This window comes from Oreochromis niloticus, unplaced genomic scaffold, assembly GCF_001858045.2.
Source record: "Oreochromis niloticus isolate F11D_XX unplaced genomic scaffold, O_niloticus_UMD_NMBU tig00008104_pilon, whole genome shotgun sequence".
NCBI classification, from domain to species: domain Eukaryota; kingdom Metazoa; phylum Chordata; class Actinopteri; order Cichliformes; family Cichlidae; genus Oreochromis; species Oreochromis niloticus.
In genome coordinates, this window is record NW_020328976.1 from 7,123 (window position 1) to 20,358 (window position 13,236).

General features: G+C 39.2%; 1 long non-coding RNA gene across 1 annotated transcript; it reads left to right on the forward strand.

The window, feature by feature from the left end:
- Positions 1-8,787: 8,787 nt before the first annotated feature.
- On the forward strand, positions 8,788-12,776 carry LOC109198650 (uncharacterized). Its single transcript, XR_002059343.1, has 3 exons — positions 8,788-8,877; positions 9,039-9,151; positions 12,740-12,776. It is a non-coding gene; the product is annotated as an uncharacterized LOC109198650 (long non-coding RNA).
- Positions 12,777-13,236: the final 460 nt, after the last annotated feature.

Genomic DNA, 13,236 nt, shown 5'->3' on the forward strand with positions numbered 1-13,236 from the left:
TGATGATTCAAATTTGTTCAGTAAACTTCATCAAAATGAACATGTGTTGACATAAGCATATATTTGGATCTCCTCTTCTTATTAAATGTAGCTAATGTCCAATAAGATAAGATAAGATAAGATAACCTTTATTAGTCCCACACGTGGGAAATTTGTTTTGTCACAGCAGGAAGTGGACAGTGCAAAAGTTATGAAGCAAAATTAGAATAAAATAAAATAAGAATAAGAATAAATACAGTACACTGTATTTATGAAAAACTGAACTCTGGACTTACTTAACACTAATATTTCATATATTACTTCAACTCACAAATTTAATTAAAGGGTTTGTATTAAATTATAACGTAATAAAAAACCACAGTGCACATGTGCAAGTAACAGTAGCCAGCTGCTGCCACAAGAGGGTGACGAATTAAAGGTTCACAGAGAGATCTCTTTACTTGGGACATTTAATCAATGTGTATTATTACATTTGATTAAACAAGCACTGCTTTTCCTCCAGGCTTCTAAAACTCTTTCAAAGTTTCTCTTTTCAGTCTTTTTCAGTCCAGTCCTTGTACCAAAACTTTATCTCATGAAACTGGATGAATGGAGGACAAAAGAAGATGTTTTAGACCTAAACCCCCACTATCTACAGACAGACAAAGTCCAGCAAAGTCTCCACACAGGACCTGAGAGATGCATCTGAACCTTCAGTTCACTCCAAGATCACACATGTGCAGGAGAACTGAGTGCTGCTGTCAGATTGAAAAGTGCTTTAAACATGATGATACTGTCTTTGTTAAACAGCAGAATAGGTTTATAAAGTATCATTAACTAAAAGTGGTGAAATAAATATCTCTAAATCTACTAAATGTAGAATTTTAAATTTGGACAGTTTAGTATTACAGCTGCTGATTAAACAATAGAGACAGATGTGTAGTAAAACTTTTATTTAGTGTTTCAAGTCAAAAACAAACAGAGCAGAGATACAGAGAAAGTCTTTTGATGAAAAAATGAAGATACTCAATGTTGAGTTCCCCTAATCATGTGTGTGCAGTTGGGTGAATGAGGCTGTGTCGAGTGTTCAGACTGAGTAGAAATGCACTGTGCTTGTCCATTTACATCCTTTAGATCCAATCTTGACTCTTTTGCCCACTAAATAATAAACCAGTACTTCTTTCTGTATGTAATATAATCTAAAGCATCCACAGTAACATTTTCCACCATACAACTGCACTCTAAGGTCAGCACGGTGGTGCAGTGGTTGGTACTGTTGCCTCACAGCAAGAAGGTCGTGCATGTGAATCTGCTGGCTGCTGTTTGCATGTTGTGTTGTCTGAGGGTGCTCCGGCTCCCTCTCACACTCCAGCAACTCGCTCTTTAGGTTAAGGCGATCGTGGCTCAAGACTTGGGAGTTTGCCTTGTAATGGGAAGGTTGCCGGTTTGAGCCGCGCCCTGTGGCTGTGGCTACAATGTAGCTTGCTACCATCGGTGTGTCAATGGGTGGATGACTGGATGTGTAAAGTGCTTTAGGGTCCTTAGGGACTAGTAAAGCGCTATACAATAAAGGCCATTTAATTGGTGATTCTTTTGGCAATTACAATCATCTATTGTCAATGTGATCATGAGTGGTGAACTGTCAAGTGTGTACCCTGAGTTTTACCTTGTGAAAGCTGGGATAGTCCTCAAGCCATCTCCAGCAACCCTTAAGTGCTTAAGAGGAAGGAAGAAGGAAAGGAAGGAAGGATAACTACACTTTATGATCTCAGCTGTGATTATTAAGGTTTGTGCTTTCTAGACATTCCCTGTAATAGAAAGAGCAGAGGGGTGTAGTACTTCATCACGGCCAGAGGGAGGCACTGTGGAACCATCAAACAAAAGACCCCAGTGCTGATAAGGCAACATGCTGTCCATTACCACCAGGTATGAGGACACAAGGTAGGTGGCAACTCATCTGATCCATCCTCAGTCGCCCCAAATGAGAGTAAATGTGTTACTTTCCTTCAAGTCCTGTCGTATTATTTTGTATCTACAAAACTATTAGAACAGAAATATTTAACTTAAAAAGATAAATCCAAATAGATGAATGGATCTGTCAATGGAAAATTGTACTTAGTAGTCAGTATAAGCTTTTAATGATATAAGTTTGCATATGATAGAATACTGTATGTTGACCTTTTGATGACTTAGACTGTTGTCCGCTACAGGACTGTTTTATAAATTCTTTCTCACAGCTGAATAAGCTGTTATTATTTCACTCCTGCCAGGAAGAGGAGAGCTGGACACTCTTATCTGACGCTCCCTAACAAGAAGAGAGGCTGAATCCTTCTGAATCTCACAACACACACGCATACACCTAAACCACTCTTATCTTCACTCCCTACGCACTAACTTCCTCTGCCTATGAATAGACGTATTCACTGTTGTATTATTTTTGCATATAAATAAAGACAAGTGCAAGACAGAGCGCTGATCACAGGGCCCCACTCTGTTGTGAGCGTTCTGTGACCGCCCTTGCAAGTAAAGATCTACAGTGTGTGTCTCTTCACTCTTAGACTCTCAGCTGAAGAAGTGTCATTTAGAATAATCTCTTGACATTTATTTTGGTCCTTCGAGCCGGATCAGAATATCAGAACTGTTATCTGTGACTCTGTTCCAAGGATCCAGAACTGATTCCTTACGCCGTGGGAAGCCAACACCGAAGTCTGTGCACAGCCCTCTTAGACGAGGCCGAAAGCCCTGGGACGTTTAAATTCGGGTCCAGGCCGGTGTTTTTAGTCTGGTCCACGGCGGTGGATTCAGTCTGACGATCCGAATCACCAGTGAGACGTCTGAGGTGAGAGAACACTATTTTGTAAAACGGCCACGAAGGTTTAAGAAACGCGTAAAATAAAATGATAAAATAGGTTAAGTTCGCCAAAGGCCAAAAGAACTAAGTTTAGACCAGTTCAGAGGTAGCCGAAATTATCTCGTGACAAATTATTAAAGAAACGCGTAAAATAGGTTAAGTTCGCCAAAAAGAACTAAGTTTAGACCAGTTTTAGAGGTAGCCGAAATTATCTCGTGACAAATTATTTAAGAAACGCGTAAAATAGGTTAAGTTCGCCAAAAGGCCAAAAGAACTAAGTTTAGACCAGTTTCAGAGGTAGCTGTTAATACTTCGTAACAAATTAGCGCGCAAATGTCTATCTGTGTGTATGTGTGTATGTGTCTAGAAGTAAGTTGATTTTACAGCACAATACGCTGCTGAACTACTTCTATTTTATTTGTTTTCTTTGCTTGAGGCTCACGTACTGGTGACAAATGAGAACGGTTGAGTTTATCTCGTAAAACTGATACCGCTTCATTTTTTAGAAGTGAAGTCGAAGGGCGTATCAGCAACCACTCTGAAGTCAAGGTTGCCAGTGACAGCCCAGCAAATCTTTGACAATGGGGAATAAACAAGCAAAATTAACACCTGATGAGGAATGTTTAGAAAAACAACAAACCGGAGCAGGAGTAATCCAAAGAGAGGGAGAGGAATACATAGGGAAGAGCAAGAGGTAGAGACAGACCTAGATACACACCAACAGTAATTATAGCACTACATGCTGGAAGTGTGGAAAGAGGGACATTTTGCACGTGACTGTAAGAAGCAAAGAAGACAGTGACTCAGAACAGGATAGTAGCTCAGGTGAAGAGAACAGTTCAGATTAGGAAGAACATAATAATCCCTCACCAAGTAAAAATTAGAGATCCAAGTATAAGTTTAAAAAGGGCTGGAAACAGACCCAACTGAATACATAAATGCAAGAGGAATAAAGTTAAATAAAACAACTGTAATGTCTCAAATTGATAAAAGCAAGGATAACAACCTGTAAACTGGTATTAACAATGAAACATAGTTAGGATGAAGACCGTGCCCAGAATGAATAGAATGAAAGAAAATACATAACTCACACAAACACATATTAAATGAAATAGAGAGATGCATAAGGTATATTAAGGTTGTGTCATTGTTCAGCCAAGGAAATGTGTGAAAAGGAAAATGTCTCCAGCTTGGGAAGGGGTGAGACTGCAGCTCACCCTCAGCCCTTGGTGGACACAAATAAATATAAATAAATATTGTAATATACTATTGCTGTTATATAAAAGATAATAACATTAATAATGAAATAATATTAATATGAAGAGGCACCTCAGTCAGCTATGATGTGAGGTGGATAATTGTTAGAAGTAATCTGCATCAAGCTTAAGGTTTGCTCAATTCAGTACAATGACATATGAAATGAAGAAAATAAAGAAATATGTAAACTACTTAGTGCATAGAGGCACTTGACCTGCTCGAAAACCTGTCATCCTAGATGAGACATTGCTGAATATAGAGCACACCTATACTAACAACTAAAACCCTGTATACAACAGCTAAAGCTACACAATTGAGAAGCTGAATTAAATATATGGTCACTGCTAAGCTGATGAGCAGGTTACACATTTTTTAGAGCAGGAGCTGCATAAGAACACATCAGAGGAGGGAAACAGCTATTAAAGCTCAAACATGAAGCTATCTGTGGCCTCATTTTCTTTTCCTCACGCTTCTGATTTGTCTTGGCAGCAGCCTTTTGCATCCTGACTCGTGTGTAAAGCGTTCAAGCCATCAGTAACTTGTTTTGTTTTGTTTTGTTTTTTGTTTTGTTGGGTTGAAAAATGAATAAATTTGTGATCATACTTGTGGATCACAGTGACACATAATGATTAGGCATATGATTTACTAATGCAGATGTAATAACTTTATTCTAAAATTCAAGGAGAACAAACAAGAACAACATCTTCAGTTGTGTATTGTTGTTGTTCTCTGTGCAGTGTGCTGAGTTTTGTTTTTGTTTCTTTTGTTTTTTGAAATGTTGCTTGAGTGATGAGTACTGTAACTTCTGTTCAGAGCCAGCTGAGAGCTGGGTTGTCTGTTTTGTTTTAGGTGACAAGCCAGAAAAGTTAAAACTTAGTTTCTTGTTTTGAAAAAAAAGGGGAAAAGGGAGGTTTTGTGTTTCTCAACCAAGAACAACTACAATTTCATTTCTGTTTTGAGAAAGGAGAATTTATAATAATAATATAATAATAATAATAATAATAATAATAATAATAATAAAACAAGAGTGATGTTTTGCTTAAGTTTGAAGCAGGCTAATACTGCAACATACCGTCTAATGCATGATCTGCGAGCAATATATGAAATCATCTTATTTATCTTTAAATAAACTCCAATTATGAGACCTGAAGTCACATGCTTAGGGCACACCCTCAGGTGAAGGCAGAAAGCTACTAAACAAAGAAAAGAAGCTATACAAAATGCGCCACAGCCACAAACTAAGCATCACATTCTTTCTAACTCTTAGTGAGCCTGAGTTATGACCTTGGCTCCCTGTTTTTCTGCTTCACCAAAGGTGGGGGTGACGCTCCCGTGGCATGTGCTCTGTTCTCTTACTATCACAAAGAGAAAAAAAAAGAGAGAGGCCCCTACTCTCTGAATACAATATTCTCTTCATAACTCGGCAGTATGAAATGTCATGAAACAGTGTAACTCACTCACAGTAAATCAGCAGTATAGGATAATACAAACCTATCTAATAAATCTAATGATTTTCAAATTCTTTTAACTAAGAAGTATGATGTGGCCTACAGCAGTATCATGATTCACTCATTTTGATTATAGGTATAATGTAATATATAACAGCATAATAATCTCACAACTGCTACAAGCACATATGCCTTTCTTAACACACGCGAGAGAAAGGCAACTGTTGAGAAAATGCTCTTTTGGGTGAGACAGTCCCAGAGGCCTTGCATGCAAGCTACTAATACACATACATGCAATGAAGAACAGCTTACACTACAGCACACACTATACATGTGCCTATATCCCTCATTAGTGTTAAAACAGGGAAAACTAATAGTTTGTTATCAAATGCTGAAGTTTATCCACTACTAACAAATAAACTCTCTGGGTTGCAGGACAACAACTTCAAAAGAAAGAGACTGGTATGACCAACCAGTGATGAAACAACAAATTAGTGGTTAAGAGTCAAATGGTGAGATGTTTTCTGCTGATTGAATCATACAAGTGATTACTGAAGGAAGGAAAATTCCTTTTTTGTGCTTTTAAACGTGATCTTACGAATTTTAATATCTACCTGTGTTGTCCTGTCAACTTGGTGGGTTATGAGTTGATTATATTGTGAGGAAAAACAAAAAAGGGGGAGAGAAGGCTGACACAGGGCCTGGCCCGGTGTTTCTCCCTCTCTGAATAACACAGCCAAAACAACATCATTTTCCTGTTCGTCTGTTTTTGTTTTGTTTTTGTTTTTTCTCTTTATGTTTAATTACAGGCTGCTTTGCCGGTCCTGAAAGCCGAAGCTGACCTGGACTCCTGCTCTCCCCTCTACCATCTCTGACCCTGACCCTGACCAAATGCTGCAGCAGCTGGACCCATAACAACAATCTAAAAATGTCAACAGTGCTACAGGAAAGCGATCTCATGCAGCAGAGACGGAGAGCGTTAAATCCAAGGCCCGTTTCACTACACGGGGAGATTTCCAGACAGCTTCAGCTGACAGAGCTGTGACGAGACGCCCATTAAGCCCGAATGAAAAGTAAGGCCGAGCAAAAGAATGCTGACCTTGATAACTCTGCATTAACACTGTACAGGACAGTGACGGACCAACACGGATGATCGGGCAGCAGAAGAAAGGGCGTGCCAGAGACAGGAGGAGCAACTGAGGTCAAAAGGCACCTCAGAATGGACAAAACACAGAAGAAGATGCAGGTTTCACCTGCGGTGAGCATGGACACTGGAGAAAGGACTGCCCCAATTGGGGCCAAAACCAGGACAGACTGAACTTTGAGCAGCAGCATAAATGGTCGCAACCGGACTGAAAAGGAGGAGGGCAGACCCCAGGACACACTTCAGGCCGTGGTTTACCCAAAACACCAGAACAGGAAAGTGATAAACACGCCAACATACACAAACATACACATCTACACACACTGACTCAGAATGAAGAGAAACACACACCTGAACAGACGTGCACTTGTTGATTGAGTGAGAAATGACACACACACACATTAGACAATGTACACTCATCAAACATGACTGATGCCCTGAACGCCTTGAGACAGATCCAGCAGCCCAAAATCAGGATTATGTAAATAATACAAGTGACTGCTAAAAGACTACTACTACCTTTTCACTGTGCAATACTTTTTGTTAAAACCAACGGTGCAATAGACTTCAATACTTGAAATACTTGAAATACTTGCAATTCCTTTGTTTCTTATTCTTATTTATTCTATTTATCCCTTTTTGTATTTTTACTTTTATTTTGTGTCTTTGTAACATGTATCCTGCCATGTCTAAAACTCATGATAACCGTATAATTGTTTCCACTGTTGCTGCATACATAGCCGTGACAAATGATGATGATGATGACCCCGACCTGTTGGAACATGAAGACTTGTGTGACTAATGATGATGTGACAGAAAATGTACAACAAGATGTTACATACTGATATCTCACTTGAAGTTATACTGACAACAGGAGGGAATGTCAATGGAAATTGTACTTAGTAGTCAGTATAAGCTTTTAATGATATAAGTTTGCATATGATAGAATACTGTATGTTGACCTTTTGATGACTTAGACTGTTGTCCGCTACAGGACTGTTTTATAAATTCTTTCTCACAGCTGAATAAGCTGTTATTATTTCACTCCTGCCAGGAAGAGGAGAGCTGGACACTCTTATCTGACGCTCCCTAACAAGAAGAGAGGCTGAATCCTTCTGAATCTCACAACACACACGCATACACCTAAACCACTCTTATCTTCACTCCCTACGCACTACCTTTCCTCTGCCTATGAATAGACGTATTCACTGTTGTATTATTTTTGCATATAAATAAAGACAAGTGCAAGAACAGAGCGCTGATCACAGGGCCCCCACTCTGTTGTGAGCGTTCTGTGACCGCCCTTGCAAGTAAAGATCTACAGTGTGTGTCTCTTCACTCTTAGACTCTCAGCTGAAGAAGTGTCATTTAGAATAAATCTCTTGACAGGATCTTTTTTTTTTTTTTACCTTCATGAATGTCATGAATATTTTCTGGAGAATAGAAGTGGTACTTATATAATGGTAGTGCCCATTGCCTGAGATCCCATGATTGTAAGGTGACTGAGAAATATTTTAATTACACGGTTGTTGATGTGATTCAGTCTTCAGCACTACGGTCACCCCGGTGTGTCGGCCACAACACCAATTAAAGCCAAACTGTCTCAGAGTGTAGAAGAAGAAGCTTGAGGTTTGTTCTGAAACTTATAAACACCTGTATAAGAACAGAATAGACTTGTCCTATAAACTTTGGGGCCTTTCTACACTACTCTGCGATGGCTCTTGATAAAACTTAAATATGTGGGATGATCTTGGACAGTTAAAGTGGCCTCTGTTCCTGTAAAGTAGATTGTGGTAAGGACCCGACACGCACACTGGATTTCATTCACTATAGGTTAGTTTTATTTTCGTTCTGATGTTCCAGCATCAGTCACACAGGAACAGCTGCTTCTTCCTCCCAGTCTCCGTCCCCGTCATCACTATTTAAAAATAGAGAGAAGAAGATGATCACCTTGAGCATCACACCCGCCCTCTCAGCCAACCTCGGCACCGCCCTGAGAGCTCACTGTAACACCCCTCTGCTGCAGCAGGCCGGAGACCACACCCCCGCCACATAGATCATATCACTACTGTGAGATAAAGTGAAAGGCAGCTCACAGATCAGTGGAAGTCACATCAGGAGAACATTAAGTATTTGTAGCGTGTGATTCCCTTGTGTTTTCAGTCTGTGAAACAGCTGTTTGTCCCTTCACCAGGCAGGTAGATCAGCAAAACTGCACCATAGGATGGTTTATACCTAAAATGTTTTTTAAAAATATATTATTAACATACAAGAGGAACAAAGATTTGATTCTTTATTTATTCTTTCTTTTCTTTTCTTTCATTTCTCTTAAGCTCAAAGGCTGTTTTATTTCCACCAGTGATGGCAGCAGCAGCGTTCAGGAGCAGAGGACTGGCTGGTGTCAGAAACACCAACGTTTTAATCCTCATCTTTCTGCTGTCCCTGGTTTATGTCACAAATTCACTGATGAAAGTAAGAACAAAGTCACTGCTGAATTAACTGTTGTTGAGGTACTTCTATGAAACATTTATTTGCAAATGTAAAACTACAGTCCTATGTACTCATTATAAGCATATCAGAGTTTAAATGGACGCATCCTGTTTTGTAAATTTAAAAAAATTCTGACAAGTTCTTAGAACAACTTAGGAAATCAGAAAAAGCAAGAGCAGCCAAAGGAAGGCGGGTCAGTCAGTTTCATCTCTATTGCATGTTATCAGTCAATTTGGTCATGTAGGAACAACAAATGCGTATGAGTCATATCAGTGCACACTAGAGAACTGCAACTCAGTCTGACTGTAGAAGTAAGTTTGACTTATATCCCCATTAAGTTATACATATGTAACTTATTAAATTAATTTGGTCATGTTGTGGTAACAGAGAATGTCTTTGCTTTTCAGATATTGACCAATAATTCATTAATGTTCGATTATATTTTAAACATTATACATGTGTATGTCATTTGTATGTAACTGTATCATGTGAAGATTTTCTCTTGCGCTTCTTCGTCAAGCCCTAAAGTTAAAATAATCAGAGCTGATGCTTCTTGTACAAACTGTAGCATCCTCCCCCGCCCACTTACAATGGAGACGATGGACTGTCTTACTTTGCTTCCTAACTTTTCTTGAATTGTTCTTGAAATTAACAATTCTGAAGTTTATGGATTTTATAAAATAAAACTGCAAAAATTATGTACAAAGCCAGACACAGTACCAGGAAATGTACAGAGGATGAATGAGGGGAAATTAATATGAAGACCAATGTTCCCTCTAATTTTTCATGTGCTGAGCGAACACCACAAACTCCCTGAGCGATCCCTTGGACCACTGTGAGCGACATCAGACGTGTGCACTGTGGTCACGCCAGCATCTAATCCATCCAAGTTACATGGTTTATTTACAAAATCAAATACAGCATTTACATTTATGTTAGACTACTTTTAATTAACTGCTTTAGCCCACTTACAATGAAAATTAAAAATCCTGTTCATGACCTGTGTAGTATGTTACACTATTGGAAGTAAAAAATAACTTTCACTCCAATTTTGAAAACACAACTTTTTCTTTTTTTTCTTCATAAAGTCTGAGTCTGTGGTCTGGGAGAGTCCTATAACTCTCTGTCTGCAAAATACAGTATATAATGACCAATGCTGGGCAATTAATTATATAGTTACTACTTCAAAAAGTAACTCAGTTTGGCAAACAACAAAGTTTTTTGCAGCTATTTATTTTTTTTAATGCAGTCAAGGCGTTTTTTAAATAAACATTTCAAACTATTTACAGAACAATCAGCTGTTCTGCATCAAATCTGATGCCACACAAATTATTTGTGCCACTCCAAAAAATAATTTCTGTCCACTATGAGATAAAGGAGAACAACAGCCTGATACCTGCAGGCCTGACAGCGGAGATGTATCACTGCTGTAACACCTGTAACATTCAGCAGCTGCCTCATTGTTCTGACACACCAACAAAACTATTGACTACACTACACACTAACTACACACTAACTACACAAGATTTGCGCTAAACGTCTCAAATCTCTCACATGTCAGAACACCGCCGTCACTCCTAAAACTTCCCCCGTTTCTTAACAACTAGATGCCACGTTGCCATATATTTTTGATTGGTCGACACGGTACTTTTTTCGACCAATAGGAAAGGGTGGGGGTTTTTGGTGTTGTTTGCTCACAGGCGGAGAGTGCTTTCGAGCGTTTTCCTTGTAAAACGCCGTTTTTACCGTTTCTTCCCACAGTAAATATAAACAACGATAGTATTCAGGAAGAAAACCAAACATTGCAGATATTTTTATCATAACTCTGGTTTTACGTGGCCCATCAACACAATTTAAAAACTGGTATAAAGTCCACACTTTTCCCGTCAATTGTTCCGTCTGTCCTGCTCACATCTCCAATGGTTGTACGCGTTGTCATTAACGTGGCTTCACTGCACATCAGCCACGCCCTTTGCTAGCTAAAACACCGGTGTCGGCACATAGGACGCTGTCATAGCTGTCAACACGTTGATTGGCTGCGTATACGAATGTGAATCGCATTATTGGCTGGACTATAGGATAAGGTGGCATCGTTCTAATCCCATACAGGAGCAGCCAGTCACTTACTGACTAACACTGCAAAACAGAATTGTTAAAGTTTTAATTTTAATTTCAATTCAGGTTAGATTTTTTTGTGCGCAACGCAGATTTTCTGTGCGCAGAGACCGTGCCAGCAGTGCGCAATTGCGCACGTGCGCAGCTTAGAGGGAACATTGATGAAGACTCTTAAAGCACGGACAAGGGTTAAAACCTTTTGTTTTACCATTTATGAGGTAAAACTGTGGAACAGTTTTCCTGTGGACCTACAGCAATGTTCAAGCATTAGTCAGTTCACAAAGATGTTTCAAAAACTGCTTTGGAAGAAAATGAAAGTAATAAAGTTGTAGACTTTTAGTCAAGACCGCCTAAACCAAGACAAGACAATACCAAGATTAGAGGGTATCGAGACCAAGACAAGACAAGACAAGACAAGACCAAGACAGAGACAAAAAGGTCTTTAAACTGCAGCCAGGTACTGCTTTGTTTACAGGTGTCAGGCATATTTCTGTGTTTTTGCGATGCACTCGCACAGCCTCCTCACCGCTGTCTCACTCACTTACTGAGAGGACAGACGCACGCTCCACTTGACTGCAAAGCAGATAATGCTATTAGAAATTGAAATAAAGTAGAAAAACTTACTTTTTGGCATACAAATTACTTTTTTTCGTGTTATATTGTCTGTGTTTGACAAAATGTGCTGATTTTTCACATGTGATAGCAGAACTGAATTGGGCATGCACAGGATGAGTCACATCATTTGAAACTTAGCCGATTGGAGAAATTATCCCCGTCTCCCCTATTATGTCTGTGTTAAAATACAAGTTGTGGCCATTTTCACAAGATTTGATTGTTTAAAATCACATGGACAAAGTAAGGATTCTGGGGGACACGAGGTGTGCTCCAGCAAATATTTCCTCTGTGGTCCCATTAAGGGATTTTCTACCAGCTATTTTGTGCAAAGCTAATTGAACCTTGTGCTATATTAATGTATCATTAAAGTAACATTAATACATAAGAAATTACCTTTACTTCTTTAATTTTAATTCTCATAATACGCAGCTTGAATCAGTTTGGTAGAACATGAGCAGAGAAAAGATGAAAGATTTTAAAATATCTCTACATGTAGAGAGCGACTCTAACAGAAAATGAGTAAGGAACGGGTTAAAGTGGGATTCAGCAGGTGGGGGAACTCTAAAATTGGTTGTAGTGGCTCAACAAGAGGTTAAAAATCGCAATTTCTATTCAAAGCTTCAGTAATTTTCTTTGTGTCCAGGCTGTGATCAGCTGATCTGGGCTGCTGGTGCTTTGAGGTCCTGATCTGAATTAGACAGGTTTCAAGGATTCGAGTGCTCAGGCAAAATAGAAAAGTGCTGTACAAGAACCAGTCCATTTACCATTTGGTTTACTAGCTGGCAAAATGTGAAATTGATCAAAAAATATACTTTTCTTTTTCTTCTTGTTGATCCATAGATTCATTGAGAGTAACAAACTAGAGACTACATCCAAATAGCTTCAGAGGACCTCAGGACCTGACTCACTTGTATGTTCCAGTGACTGAAAATACAACTGTTATCTGTTATGATTTAATGATGTCTCTTTTTCATAATCAACTGCATTTGTTCCAGGTCTTTGGCAAACAATAACATTAAAGCCTTGCCAGGGACCCTCATTGACCTTGACTCCCTTATAGAGCTTAAGTTTGTACATAGTTAAATAGGCAAATAGCGACTGAGTAATTCTTGCAGTCTGTCTTTCTCCCAATTCAGCCATGAAAACACATATTCCTTTCTGCAGGGACCTGCGAGGCAATGCCTTTGAATGTGACTGCAGAGCAAGTGGCTTATGACGTGGTTAAAGAACACCAATGCCACAGTGTCGGATGTTGTGTGTGCTGGACCAGAGGACATGAAGGGCAAGCGCCTCAATGATATGACCAGCCTGCAGAATGAGTGTGTCTCCACAGGTGA